This window comes from Zingiber officinale, chromosome 6A (assembly GCF_018446385.1).
Source record: "Zingiber officinale cultivar Zhangliang chromosome 6A, Zo_v1.1, whole genome shotgun sequence".
NCBI lineage: Eukaryota > Viridiplantae > Streptophyta > Magnoliopsida > Zingiberales > Zingiberaceae > Zingiber > Zingiber officinale.
The window spans coordinates 82,782,301-82,795,193 of record NC_055997.1 but is presented as its reverse complement, the minus strand read 5'-3'; the positions used below and the strand labels follow the sequence as shown (position 1 = coordinate 82,795,193).

The 12,893-nt window shown below is 37.5% G+C and overlaps 1 non-coding gene across 1 annotated transcript; it reads left to right on the top strand.

The window, feature by feature from the left end:
- The first annotated feature begins 2,040 nt into the window (after positions 1–2,040).
- LOC121998971 lies at positions 2,041–2,150 on the top strand. Its single transcript, XR_006116747.1, has one exon. It is a non-coding gene; the product is annotated as a small nucleolar RNA R71 (small nucleolar RNA).
- The last annotated feature ends 10,743 nt before the right edge of the window (positions 2,151–12,893 follow it).

Sequence of the window (12,893 nt, the reverse complement as noted above, 5' to 3'; positions counted from 1 at the left end):
GCCATTTTGGCTCCTCTGACGCCTCCACGCCCATAAAACACTCACGGACAGCTCGTTGAGGCTATGCACATCCTAAAAATGAATACCCAAAAATGAAAAAATTAATAATAATACTCAACTAAACTTACTAGAGAAATAAAACAATAAACGGAATAATGAACTAAAATGAAAAACCCTTGGGTTGCCTCCCAAGTAGCGCTTATTTTAGGTCTTTAGCTCGACCCTATTTTAGTTAGTGTGGACTAAACCCATGGAAGCACGGCTCTCCTCCTAGGGTTAATGCTCTAGTCTGCACCTTTAGTTTCGCTCGTGCAGGACAAATGTACTTCTTATTTCTCGCTGGAGGTGACCTCTCTTAGAAACTGCATTCCTCAGCTTTGTGTATGTTCATCTTGCTAGAATTTCCTTGAGAAGAGGGGTCGCAGTTAGAAGAATCAGATAAATCAAATTCTAACCTTTCTTTACCGATCTCCAAGGATAACTTGTGACTTTTCACATCAATGAGAGCTCCAGCGGTGGCAGGAATGGTCTCCCAAGAATGATTAGTATCTTGGGATCCTCCTCCATATCCAGAACAATGAAATCTGTGGAAACAATGCATCCGCCTACTTCTACTGGCACGTCTTCCACTATTCCCATTGGGTATCTACATGAATGGTCAGCTAATTGCAATACCATAATAGTCAGTTTAATGTTTTGGAGTCCTAGCTTCTTACATAACGAGTACAGAAGTAGGCTAACGCTGGCTCCCAAGTCACAGAAAGCTTTTTGAATGAGTTTAGAACCAATTTTATAAGGTATGGAAAAACTCTCTAGATCCTGAAATTTCGGTGGAATATTTTCCATAAGTAGAGCGCTATAATTTTTCGTTAATGTTACGGTCCTGAAGTTGCTCTTCTGCCTCCTGTTAGATAAAATACCCTTTAAAAATTTTATGAACTTCGGCATTTGGTGCAGTGCATCTATCAGTGGTACTTCTACGCAAATTTCCTTAATCTTCTTCAGGGATCAGTTGAACTCTTCATCCTTTTGGGATGTTATCATTTTCTGAGGGAAAGGAATTGTCTAACTTTGTGGGGGAATTTGAAGAGTTCCTTCAACTTTCTTGGTGATTTCCTCTCTATCCCTATTCTGGATCTGATTGGGCATTAGGGGAGAGAGTTCTTCCTCTGAGTCAAGTCCTTTTTGAGTAGTGATTTGGGGGTCTCCCAAAGTTCGTCTACTTCTCAGCTCAATGTGGTTGTAGTGTTCCACCGGGTTTATATCGGGCTTTCCTGGAAATGTTCCTTGTGCTCTTGAAAAAGACTGGGCTATTTGGGTTATCTGGCTATCTTGCATCTTCTGATGTTTTTTGGAATTTTCTAGTGTTTGAGTCAATTGTTTGATCTCATTCTTCATCTCTTTTTTCTATGTGAGATCTTCTTCAAGCATCATTTCGATTCTGGACAGTTGTGAAGGTTGCTGTTGTTGATAAGTCTGTTGTCCAAATGAGTAGCTCTGTTGTCCAGGTTGATAGCTTTGTTTTGCTTGTCCTTGGTCCTGATTATTCTGGTACGAGAAATTTGGTGGTTCATCCATCCAAGGTTGTATGTGTTGGAGTACGGATTGTTTTTCTTTTTGTTGTAACTGACTATTGTATCGCATTGCTCAAGTTGGTTTATCTGCGCTTGTATTGGCCCTAGGGGGCAAGTATCTTGAGTGTGATCCATACTTCCGTAAGTTTTGCAAACACAAACTATTGCATTGGCCGTGTTGTTTTCCATGGCCTCAAGCTTCTTGGTCAGAGCGTCCAGCTTTGCAGACATTAGTGTGACTGCATCTACATCGAATTTTCCTGACGCCTTTATTGGATTCCTTGAGAAAGAACCACCAGATCTTTTTGTTGCCCACTGATGGTGGTTCTGTGTCATATTCTCTATGATCTCTTCAGCTTCATCAAGGCTTTTGTTCATTAATGCTCCTCCTGCTGCAGAATCGAGGGATACCTTCATGTGATAGTTGATTCCATTGTAGAATGTGTGTAGAACCAATCATATCTCAAGGCCATGATGGGGGCACTGTCTCAGCATACTTTTAAATCTATCTTAGGCTTCAAATAATGATTCTGATTCTATCTGTTTCAAGCTTGTGATCAAATTCCTCATGTGCGCAGTTTTGCTTGGCGGGTAGAATTTGTCCAAAAATTTCTACTCACACTGCTCCCAAGACGTTATGCTGTTTGCTGGAAGAGAATTTAGTCATTGCTTGGCTCTGTCTTTTAGGGAAAATCCAAAAAGAAGTAACCTTACTGATTCTGGAGGGACCCCGTTCACTTTCATAGTACCGCAAATCTCGTAGAAAAGCTCTAAGTGATGGTTTGGATCATCGTGCGGTCCTCCTCCAAATTGATTCTGCTAAACCATGTGGATTACTGCAGGCTTGATTTCAAAATTGTTAGCTTCGACTGGCGGTCGAGTGATGCTAGACCGAACACCTCGTGCATAAGGTGCTGCGTAATCCTTCAACAGTTTATCAGCCATTTCTGAAGATTCTTGTTCGGCTTGAAATGCTTTTTGTAAGTTTCTTCTTCTCAGGAAAGTCCTATCGATCTCTGGATCAAACGATAGAAGTTTTCCTGAAAGATTAGCTCTTCGCATGCAAGAACAAGATATAGAATATTTCGAGTATACAGTTAAGCAAAATAAAATAAAGAAAAGAGTTGGAGTAATATTATTATTTTTTGTAGGCGTTTTAATAAAAAATGTAGAAAATAAAGAAAACAAAAATAAAATTATTTATCTCTGAAATGCAAAATATTAGAAAAAGGAGAGATAAAGGAAAAAAAATAAAGTCTAGTCTAATCTAATATGATTTTCGCTAATGTTATAGACGCAGTCCCCGGCAACGGCGCCAAAAACTTGTTACGATTCCGTAAGTGCACGGATTCGTCATCAGTAATAAAGATTATCGATCCCACGAGGACTGGTTATAAGCACTAGCAATGGTTCACTTAGGATTAGCTAAACTATCGATGATTATAAGTTATCTAAAGAAAAGAGATTGAGAAGCAGAAACGAGAACTAGTAAAGAGAAAGTAATTAACTTGGTTTATGAAGAGTTCTAGGGGTTCAATTTCATTGTGGTGGTATTGATATATTACGTTCTATCCTTTACTCATTGTCTATCAACGTGCATTCACCGGAAGCTAAAGTAAATATCCTTAAGCACTAAATAGAGAAGATCCCTGTGAAAACCTGTTAAGGTTAACCCTTGTCACTAGAGCACCTCGGTAAATCACAAGAACGCAACTCTAATTGGTGTCATTAAGGATAGAAATAAGAGCTTGGTTTGGTCTCTTGCTTCCTTGCATAGAAGTTATCTCTCCTTTCGAGGAAATACCCTAGATGTCTGTGAACGGGTCACCCCTGTCACTAGGGCCCCTCGGATATACGATCTAAGATACTCTCCCTACGAGATTAGCAATTCCTACACAATTAATTAATACGCAACAAGTCTCATGCATAGTAGTTGAAACAAAGCAAGCAAAATCATCCAATGAATAAAAGCATAAATATGAGTCTTACATCAAAATCAATCCACAACTACTCCCTAATCCTAGAACAAGGAATCTACTCCATAGACGTCGGAGAAAAACCCGAAGACATAATGTAATTAAGCATACAATCCTCAAACAAGAAGAGAGAAAGAGAAAGGTTGTTTATCCAACTATGACGAGTGATCTTCGGATCCAATCCTTTGCTTCTGGAGTTAATGTGGTGATGAAGGATCACTGGACGGAGGTCCTGGATGGCGTGGAATGACACCAAGGCAATTCTCCCTTTGACGGCTCGCTCCCCCCCCCCTGCGAGGAGAACGGTTAGAACCCTTTTTATAGGCTAGGGTACAGCACCGCGGCATGGTCGTGCCTTCTTTTGCCTCTGGTCGTGCCAATTGGCACGGCTGTGTGGATCTTGGGCACTTCTCCTGGGACACGACTGTGCAGGATTGCATGGTCGTGCATTGCTTGGTTGCTGGTCGTGGGGGGCACGACCGTGCAAGTTTACACGGCCATGCAAGGATCCATCTCTGTTTGGCTGCACGGTCATCCAAGAGTTGCACAACCGTGCACTGTTCTTCCTCTGTTTGGCCACACGGCTGTGCAAGGTTGCACGGCCGTGTTCTCTGCGTCATTTCGGTATGTCGGCAATCGCTGTTTTTTGCTTCAAAAGTTGTCCCTGTCAACACAAAACCAAACAAAGAGAATATCTCCGAACAAAAGAGTATTTATGATGAGTATATGATAAAAGAGACGATCATGCAAAGAATATATGCGCATAAATCAAGTGAATGTGCATTAAAAGATGCATAAACGAGCATTCTATTTATGCACATCACTCTCCGCATCGTCGGCGTCGAACCTAGACTCAACGGTGGTGTACCAAAGTCCAGGGACGACAGTGGGAGGCTGAGATGAACTTTCCATCGAAATAACGAAGGAACAAGATCGAAGATGAACAAAAAAATGAACACTAGACCGAATCGACCGAAAACCTTACAAGGAAGAGCGCACAAGAATCAATCAAAGAAGTGGGAGATTAACGGAGTATAGGAGGATCACCAGTGAATCAGCAAAATGGCACAACGACGAAGCTCGAAGACGAAAGCACAAAGTGGAGAAGACGACACACGCGAGGCTTATAAACCTCATGGCTAATTACTCTCAATCGCTTGATCTAAGTCTTCGAAAACCTAGAAGAAGATCTGGGCGTGGAATTCAAAGAGGCGCTAGTCATGTCAGCAAAGGATATCTGCCTATCTTGTCAGGCATGCGATGGCAGAAAGAGGAACACGTGGTATGTGGTTACCGGGTAGCATTTAAAGCCTTTAATTAAAAGGGATGGTCGCGTGCTCGGTCATAATTGTCAAGGATTTGCATGGGCTTCGAGAAATATGGGTGACGTCAGCGACGACCAAGACCGCTCATTGCCCCATTCTGCATAGAGACCCTCCAATCGTCCATTTGCCATGGTCAGACAAAGGTCGAGCGGTGTTGGTTGATGCACCGATCGGGCATTAAGGACCATTTGTCCAGTCAGTCAGACCTGTAGCCTCCTTCGACTAGATTTAAGGGAGAGACTTGTGATATAGTGATAAGGGAGAGCCCACCTGTCATGGGTCAATTGACACAGTGTTAGTCAAAGTTAAGGCGGTCAACATCGGGCTTACAGTTGTCCCGGTCAGCAAAGGAGTAGCCAAGTGGACATCACCTGGCCGATCGGGGCATCATGGGTCGATCGGTAGGTAAACGAGTCACTTGGGCAGCCCGTCCGCCGCAAAGAATGACATTACACAGGAGGAGACAAGAAAGAAAAAGAGAACACGCCATCTATCATTAATTATGAGGAAGCCAAGACAAAACAAAACACTACATTTATCATCAATACACGGAAATGAAGACAAAAAAGCCTTCCTCTGGTAATTAATATGATTAAATAAGGATAGGTGAACGATCATAGAAAAAGATATAAAAGGGTACGCTAGGTATGACGAAGGCAAGATTTTCTATTTTTCTAGATTACTCATTCTCTTCCTGATTTTGACTTGAGCGTCGGAGAGACAACACCAGGGACCCCTTCCCTGGTTTGGTTTTGTTTTGTAGGATTGAAGTCTTCACTCTGTCAGTGGTCATCCCGTCCTCGGTTTTCCAGCTTCCTTCATTCGGACAGGATCACCAAACTTTTTCTTCCCAAGCACCCGACTTCAATCTCTCCTCTCTGATCTCCTCTGTGGTCGATCTTGATCCTCTCCTGCTTGGGCGCGAAGTCTATCCTTTCTAGTTCCGACCCGATCTCACTCTTGTCTGCAGGCACGCACACACTCTCCTCATCACGTAAGCTCTCCTATCGCCTCTTGTCTCCCCTTAACCTCGTCGGCAGGGTGGCAACTTCGGGCACATCCCTTGCCTTGGTGATGAGGCTTGGTCGGCCGCAACCTATGGGTTGGTTGCGAGACCTCGGTCGACCGTGGCTTCTGCCCTTGCTATGAGACCTCTGTCGGTCGCAACCAAATCTGCCCCCACGAGGCCTCAGCTCTGGTCCCGAGGCCTTGGTGGGCCGCAAATTATAAGGTTTAGAAATAAATCCCAAATACCATAAGTTAGATTTTAACTTAGATTTTGGCTAGTTGTTGGGTTTAGAGTTGAAATTCTAACTTGACGAAGGCCCTTTAGAAATTTTTGATTTTTTTGATTGACCAATTTCTTGTATGCTTATTCTTTGTGTGTTCATGGCATGTTTAGTTATTATATGGAATCATGTTTGTAGTCCTGGCTACGGCCAAGCTACTTGTAGCCCCCTGGCTTCATGTTTAACCTTCATCTTTTGATGTTCAAACTCAAACTTAATTTTTAATTTAAGTTTAAGTGTTGTTGATAGTATTAAGTCTAAGTGCTTAAGATTAAGTTTAAACTATTTACGTGCTTAATTTAACATGTTTAAGCTCCTTAAAAATTTATTTCTCATTAGGTTACAATGTATATGAATAAAATTTGAATATACAATAGATTAGAAAATGAATTTATCTAATATAAATATTTTACTGAAATTGAAGAGTTTGTGAATTTTGCTAAAAGTCATCTAGAATATATAAATGATGTCATGTTATGTTGTTCGTATAATTATTGCAAATGTAGAAATATATTTTGCATGATGAGGATACTGTGAAAGTATATTTATGTAGAAATAATTTTATTCCAAATTATTATAATTTGTACTATCACGAAGAGCCTTATTTGTTTCATCCAATTGAAATTTTGACTGCTTCTTCATCTAGCACAACTGCTCTAGGGGAATTATCATCAAATGAGAATACAATGCAATCAATGATTACGATGCTATAAATCTAGTTGATCATTCTAATATAGATGAAATACTAGAACTTGAAGTTTAATAATTATCATGACATGCTAAAAGCTAGTGAGAGATTTGTGGAAAGACATTTTATCTGGTCATTCCTAACTATTAGTTATTGTAAGATTATTGGACATCAAGGAAGAACATCATTTTTCATAATGATATTATGATGACATTTATCAATTAATGTCAGCTCCCTACTGATCATCTAATGACTAATAGTCTCTTCAATACAAAGAAATTGGTGAGGAGTTTAAGTTTACCTGTAGAGAAGATTAATTGTTGTATAAACAACTAGATGATATTTTAGAATAAATACAAGGAACTGATTCAATGCAAAATCTATACTCACCCTCATCGTAGTAGCATAGCAAGGAAGTTGAAGAAAAATATTGCATGGAAAGTTATGTATTACTTTCCATTAACTGTTAGACTTCAATTCTTATATGCATCTACCGCAACAACTTACCACATGAGGTGGAATCATGAACATGTGCACGAATGAGGTATAACGCGTCATCCTTTTAATTCTTTTGCATGGAAACATCTTGATATAACATTTCCCTCTTTTGTAATGGAATCATGTAATATGAGACTGTGACTTTTCGCAAATGAATTTTAGTCATTTGGTCAGTTGGGAAAGTAATATTTATCTTGGTCTGTTATATTAACATCGTACAACTTACTGTCATGGATGTACATGAAAGACAAATTCATATTCCTTATTGTACTTATTCCAGGCCAACGAATCCAAAAGAGAAGATAAATATTTTCTTACAACCTCTGATTGTCGAGTTGAATGAATTATAGAATGTAATGCCAGAGACTTATGATGTTTCAACTAAAACTAATTTTATCTTGCATGTTGCCTTATTATGAACAATTAGTGATTTTCCAACATCCTCAATATTGTCAGGATGGAGCATGGCTGGTAAGTTAGCATGCTCACATTGCATGACAGAGTCTAATATATTTTTATTACCTTATAGTTAGAAGGTATTTTTGTTTCATAATTACCATAAATTTTTTATTAGTTAAACACCCTTTCAGACGAAATAAGAAAGTTTTCATAAAGAATGTTGTAGACAGAAAACTCCTGCCAACAATCAAATCAATTAGTGAAGAAATCATTGACCAAATAGACAACTATGGATTCTACTAGTATCTTAGCCTAATTTTGATGAGATAAATAAATACATTGTTAGATTGTGAAAGTGTGCTTGGAAGAAAACAAGTATTTTTTGGGAGCTGTCATATTGGAAGTATCTACTCATTTGACATAATTTAGATGTAATGAATATTGAGAAATTTTCTTCGCTAATATCTTCAATACTGTGATAAATGTTCCTGGAATAACTAAAGATACTATAAAATCACATGATAAATTAAAAGAACTAGTTAGTAGACCTGAGTTGCATCAAAATAAAACAATAAATCAATTTCCAAAGGCTTGTTATACATTGGACAAAGAAGGTAAGCAAGTTTTATATAGTTCGTTGAAAGAAATCAAATTCTCTGATGGGTATGCCTCAAATATGGCTCGATGTGTAAATATGAGCAAGTTAAAAATGTTTAGAATAAAAAGTCATGATTGTCATATGTTCATACAAAGACTTATTACAATAACTTTCCATGACTTACTATCTAATAATGTTTGACAAATATTTACAAAATTGACTCTATATTTTAGAGATTTGATGGCAAGATATGTTATGACGGTCGATATGCTTCGACTAGAAATAGATATTTATCTCATACTATATAAGCTTGAGCGCATATTCCCACCTAATTTTTTTGATTCAATGAAATATCTACCAGTTCATTTACCTTACGAGGCATGACTAGCTGGTCTTATGTAGTACATAAGGATGTAACCTTTTGAACAGTTGTTTAGGAAATTAAATAATAATGTTCTCAACAAAGCAAGAGTTGAGGGTCAATATGTAATTCTTATTTGGTTGAAGAAGCATTTTATTTCTGCTCATATTATTTTTCTTATAATGTAAAAATCAAACAGTGTAAGTATCCTTGAAATTCTAATGATGCTCAACTAATAGACTCATAGATGTTTTCGATTTTTAAGTTTCTTGATAAGTTAATGGGTGCATCTGTTTCGATATGGTTAAATCACCAAGAATATCATATTGCAAGAATATACGTACTTCTGAACTGTAATGAGGTCAAACCCTACATAAGGTGAGTTGACTGATATAATCAAACACTTATCCTCTTATGTTTGTTTAGTATCTCAATTGTCTTAAAACTATCTTCCGTGACAGCTTTTACGAACAATTACAAATACAAAATCCATCAATCGGTGCAAGTGATGTAAAGGAAAAGTTTGAGATTGAATTTGTATTATGGTTTCAAATCTATGTAAATTAGAGAATAAATTAATTTTCATACATCTATATCAAATTCCCACCTAATTTATTTCATAACTATTTTTATAGGTGAAGGATCATAGAATATCAAATGTGCAAGATGAAAGAATAACCAATCTTGTATCTTGACCCCTCCGTAACATAAGAGTATACTTTTGTTACTATGTTAATGACTTCAAATTTCAAGTGGCGCAACCAGATTCATGCACACTAAGCTTTAATTCTAGTGTTTCCATATAAAAGTATCTATCAACAACAATAATTCTGAGTTTGATTATTATAGGAAACTTGAAAAAATCATAGAGGTTGAATATCCTACCTTACCTATAAAAAGGTGTGTATTATTCAAATGTTCTTGGTATGATCCGACTCCAAGAATATGTACCAGAATATATTCGAACTATAATTTAGTTGAGGTTAATGTAAACAAAAGGTTCAACAGGTTTAAACTTTTCATTTTCTATCTTGAATACCCAACGAAGAGAAGAAGAGCTAGTGAATGGTTAGCACTTTGTCAAATAAAACCTCACTCAACAATAGAAATATTAAACTCCTTCATGGCCCAAAACCATTATGCATTTTAAAATAAAGAAATAGAGATACATTAAGTAGATTCACATATTTAATCAACATCTCAATTGCGTATAGATGTTAATGTACCTTATGAGGAGATAAATGATGGATAGATGTCCAACAATGAGTAGCTTGTTGAACTAACATAGTCTAGCGAGGACTTACAAAATGTTAATGTTAATGTTAATGATTTAGATTATAATAATGATTAAATATTAGTATTAATGTTCACCAATTCAGAAGTTGTAATTGTTATTTTTAGATGTAAATCTCACTAGTTATACCATATAAGATATTATTGTTCTGATTTGATTATTATTTCAAATGTATATGTATTATAATGTTATTGTGTACATATAGATATGTCAGATCAAGTGGCAGCACTCGGTGGCTAGACTATGCGTGAATTGTTAGGGGTTGGTAAGTATTGGTGTTATTAGTAATTTCCAATTCATCTAATTTTTTTATTTGTAACATATTTCTCATACATTCATTTTTCTCATGCAATTTTACTCCAGATGGTCATCAGGTGGCAATGTCTATGTCAATGAAATTTAAAGAATGAGTGTGCGCTACTAAAACTCTATAGAGGCATGCAGACCACGAGATGTGAGATTTTTATTATCAAAAATTTTTGTAAGTATTTTTTATTATCAGGAATTTTATTCTATTTTATACTAATTTTTGAACTTATTATTGCAGAAAAATATACTTGGGAGACAGAGCAAGAGGTGGACTTTAATGCAACCTGAAATAGTACTTGTGCTAAACTCTACAAGGATATGTTATACAAATATAGAAGAAAGAGAACAATGTCATCCTTTCTATCAGAAGATATTTAAGATGTATGGCGAGTTATTTGGGTTGCAGAAATATGATAGTCAAATTTAGCGATAGCTCAAGTTAATAGAAATACTGAGCTAACTGGCCCTAGTACCGAATTCACAAAGCATATAGCTAAATCTCGATTGATCGTAGAGTATGTCATAGACTTGGTGAGTTTACAATTAATAAATTTATATAAAAATTGTTTTAATTATCAATGGATTTATTTTGATTGAATTACATTATTAATATTTAGACAGATGAACTATAGTGACCTCCTTCTTGTTGGGAGGAATTTAGTAAGACACAAGAAAAAGGATGATGCATTTGTCGATCGTCGATCGAAGACATTAGATGTAAGAATATAAACTTGAATACCTTTAAGATTAACAATTAATAGCTTTTCTAATTATATATCTGATATAAATATTTTTTTATTTAAATAGGATGAAATGACTACTAAAGTTGCACAAGCTTCTCAGCCTGCTATAGAGGGAGATGAGGCGCAAATTCTATCCATTGACCAGTTAAATGAGCTTTATTATGATGAGGTCGATGGAAGGAAAAAGACCTCCTCCCTCTACGGTCTTAACTCACAAATGAGAGTCATATATGATCGTGTGATGGATCCTAGAGCTGGGGGTTATCCCAGCGAATCAAATACTGAAGTACAAATCTTAAGGGAAGCAAATCTAGATTTGAAGAATTGACTCTCAACATTAGAGCAACAATTTGAAGAGTCTCAGCAAGCCCAAATGAGATATGAACAAATTGGATAGGAAATGCAAGAATTCATGGCTCGAATGAATCAAACGCCATATGATTTTTGACTCTAAGTAGATTCAGGATCCTCATGATACTGATTAGTAGCTGATTGAGAGGTGTGTTCACCTTTAATTTTTTTTGTTTACCACTCATAAAACATGTAAAATAGATCTATTAATTTTGATATTGGATGCATCTATAATTATATTATATCTTTTCAAGAACATTTTAGATAATAATGTATTCTATATATCATCATCAACAGTAGATATCCAAACTAGCATTCAGGTTTTTTTTAACTTATAAAACTATTGTCTAGCCAATATATTTTTATTATAGTGTTCACCTTATTTACTTTAAAATCAATTTGATTCGTATAATTCTGATGATATATGACTAGTTTTTTCCTTATTTAATTAATAACCTATAGTATTATACTTTCTGCGGGATTAGATACTAATAACTAGTTTTAGATTAGATTGGATGTGATATATCTATGAGGTTTTTATTATCGATGGTAATGTGTTTCAATTTATTGGATTTAGATGTTTATTAGTAAAATTTGAGATGTCTTGGATATTGATCTTTGTTGAACTGGTTAGATACCATATTGGATTGGATTTGATATGTTGTTGGATTGTATTTGATATGTACTGTGATCCTGTCCGAGAGTCGAGACGATGAATGCTGGGGGTGTGGCGCTCCTGTCCCCGGCGATGGCCCTCCGACGTTTAAATCAAACACTCGCGATGTGGAAGAAACAAGGAAGCAAAATGGTAGGATAACTGTAGCTCCAGTAGAGATTATGCATACCTCCGTCGAAGCTTGGGGGTCTCTATATAGGACTCCCGAGGAGCATGTGCACGCTTCTCGAGGTGTGCATGCTTCTCGAGGCGCGCATACTCCTCAAAGTATACCCTGAAAAATCATGTCAGAAAAGCATCCCTGACACCATACCTCAACGACCCAAGCACACCTCTGACAAGACAGCGGAACCTTCCATCGTACGATCTTCTGTCTGACCATGCCGCCAAGCATGCTGTCTATCGACGGCACAAGTTCCAATAAGGATATCCTCTAATCCTCCTTTTGTCTGTTATAGGCCGAGCGGAAGACCCACTCGGCCAGCTATCGGTCGTCCGGGTGATCTTGTCCTCGGGTCGAGCGGAATGGCTACTCGGCCAACATCCCACTATTCGGGCTCCACTGCTATGCAGAACGGAGAAGCTGTATCTGAATGTAGTCTGCTCGGTCGTTAGTGTCTGCCAATGCGAGTCCGAGCGGGCTGATCGCTAGGCACATACCTTGTCTGTTTGAGCGCCGGAAGCTCGGTACATGACCAAGTTGTGCTAACATCTGTTTCATGTAGGCTCGGCAATTCTTCCTCCCAATCGGGAAAGGGGGTTGCCCGATTGGACGATGATACCGGGGTGTTGACCAATCTTGACTGTGACCT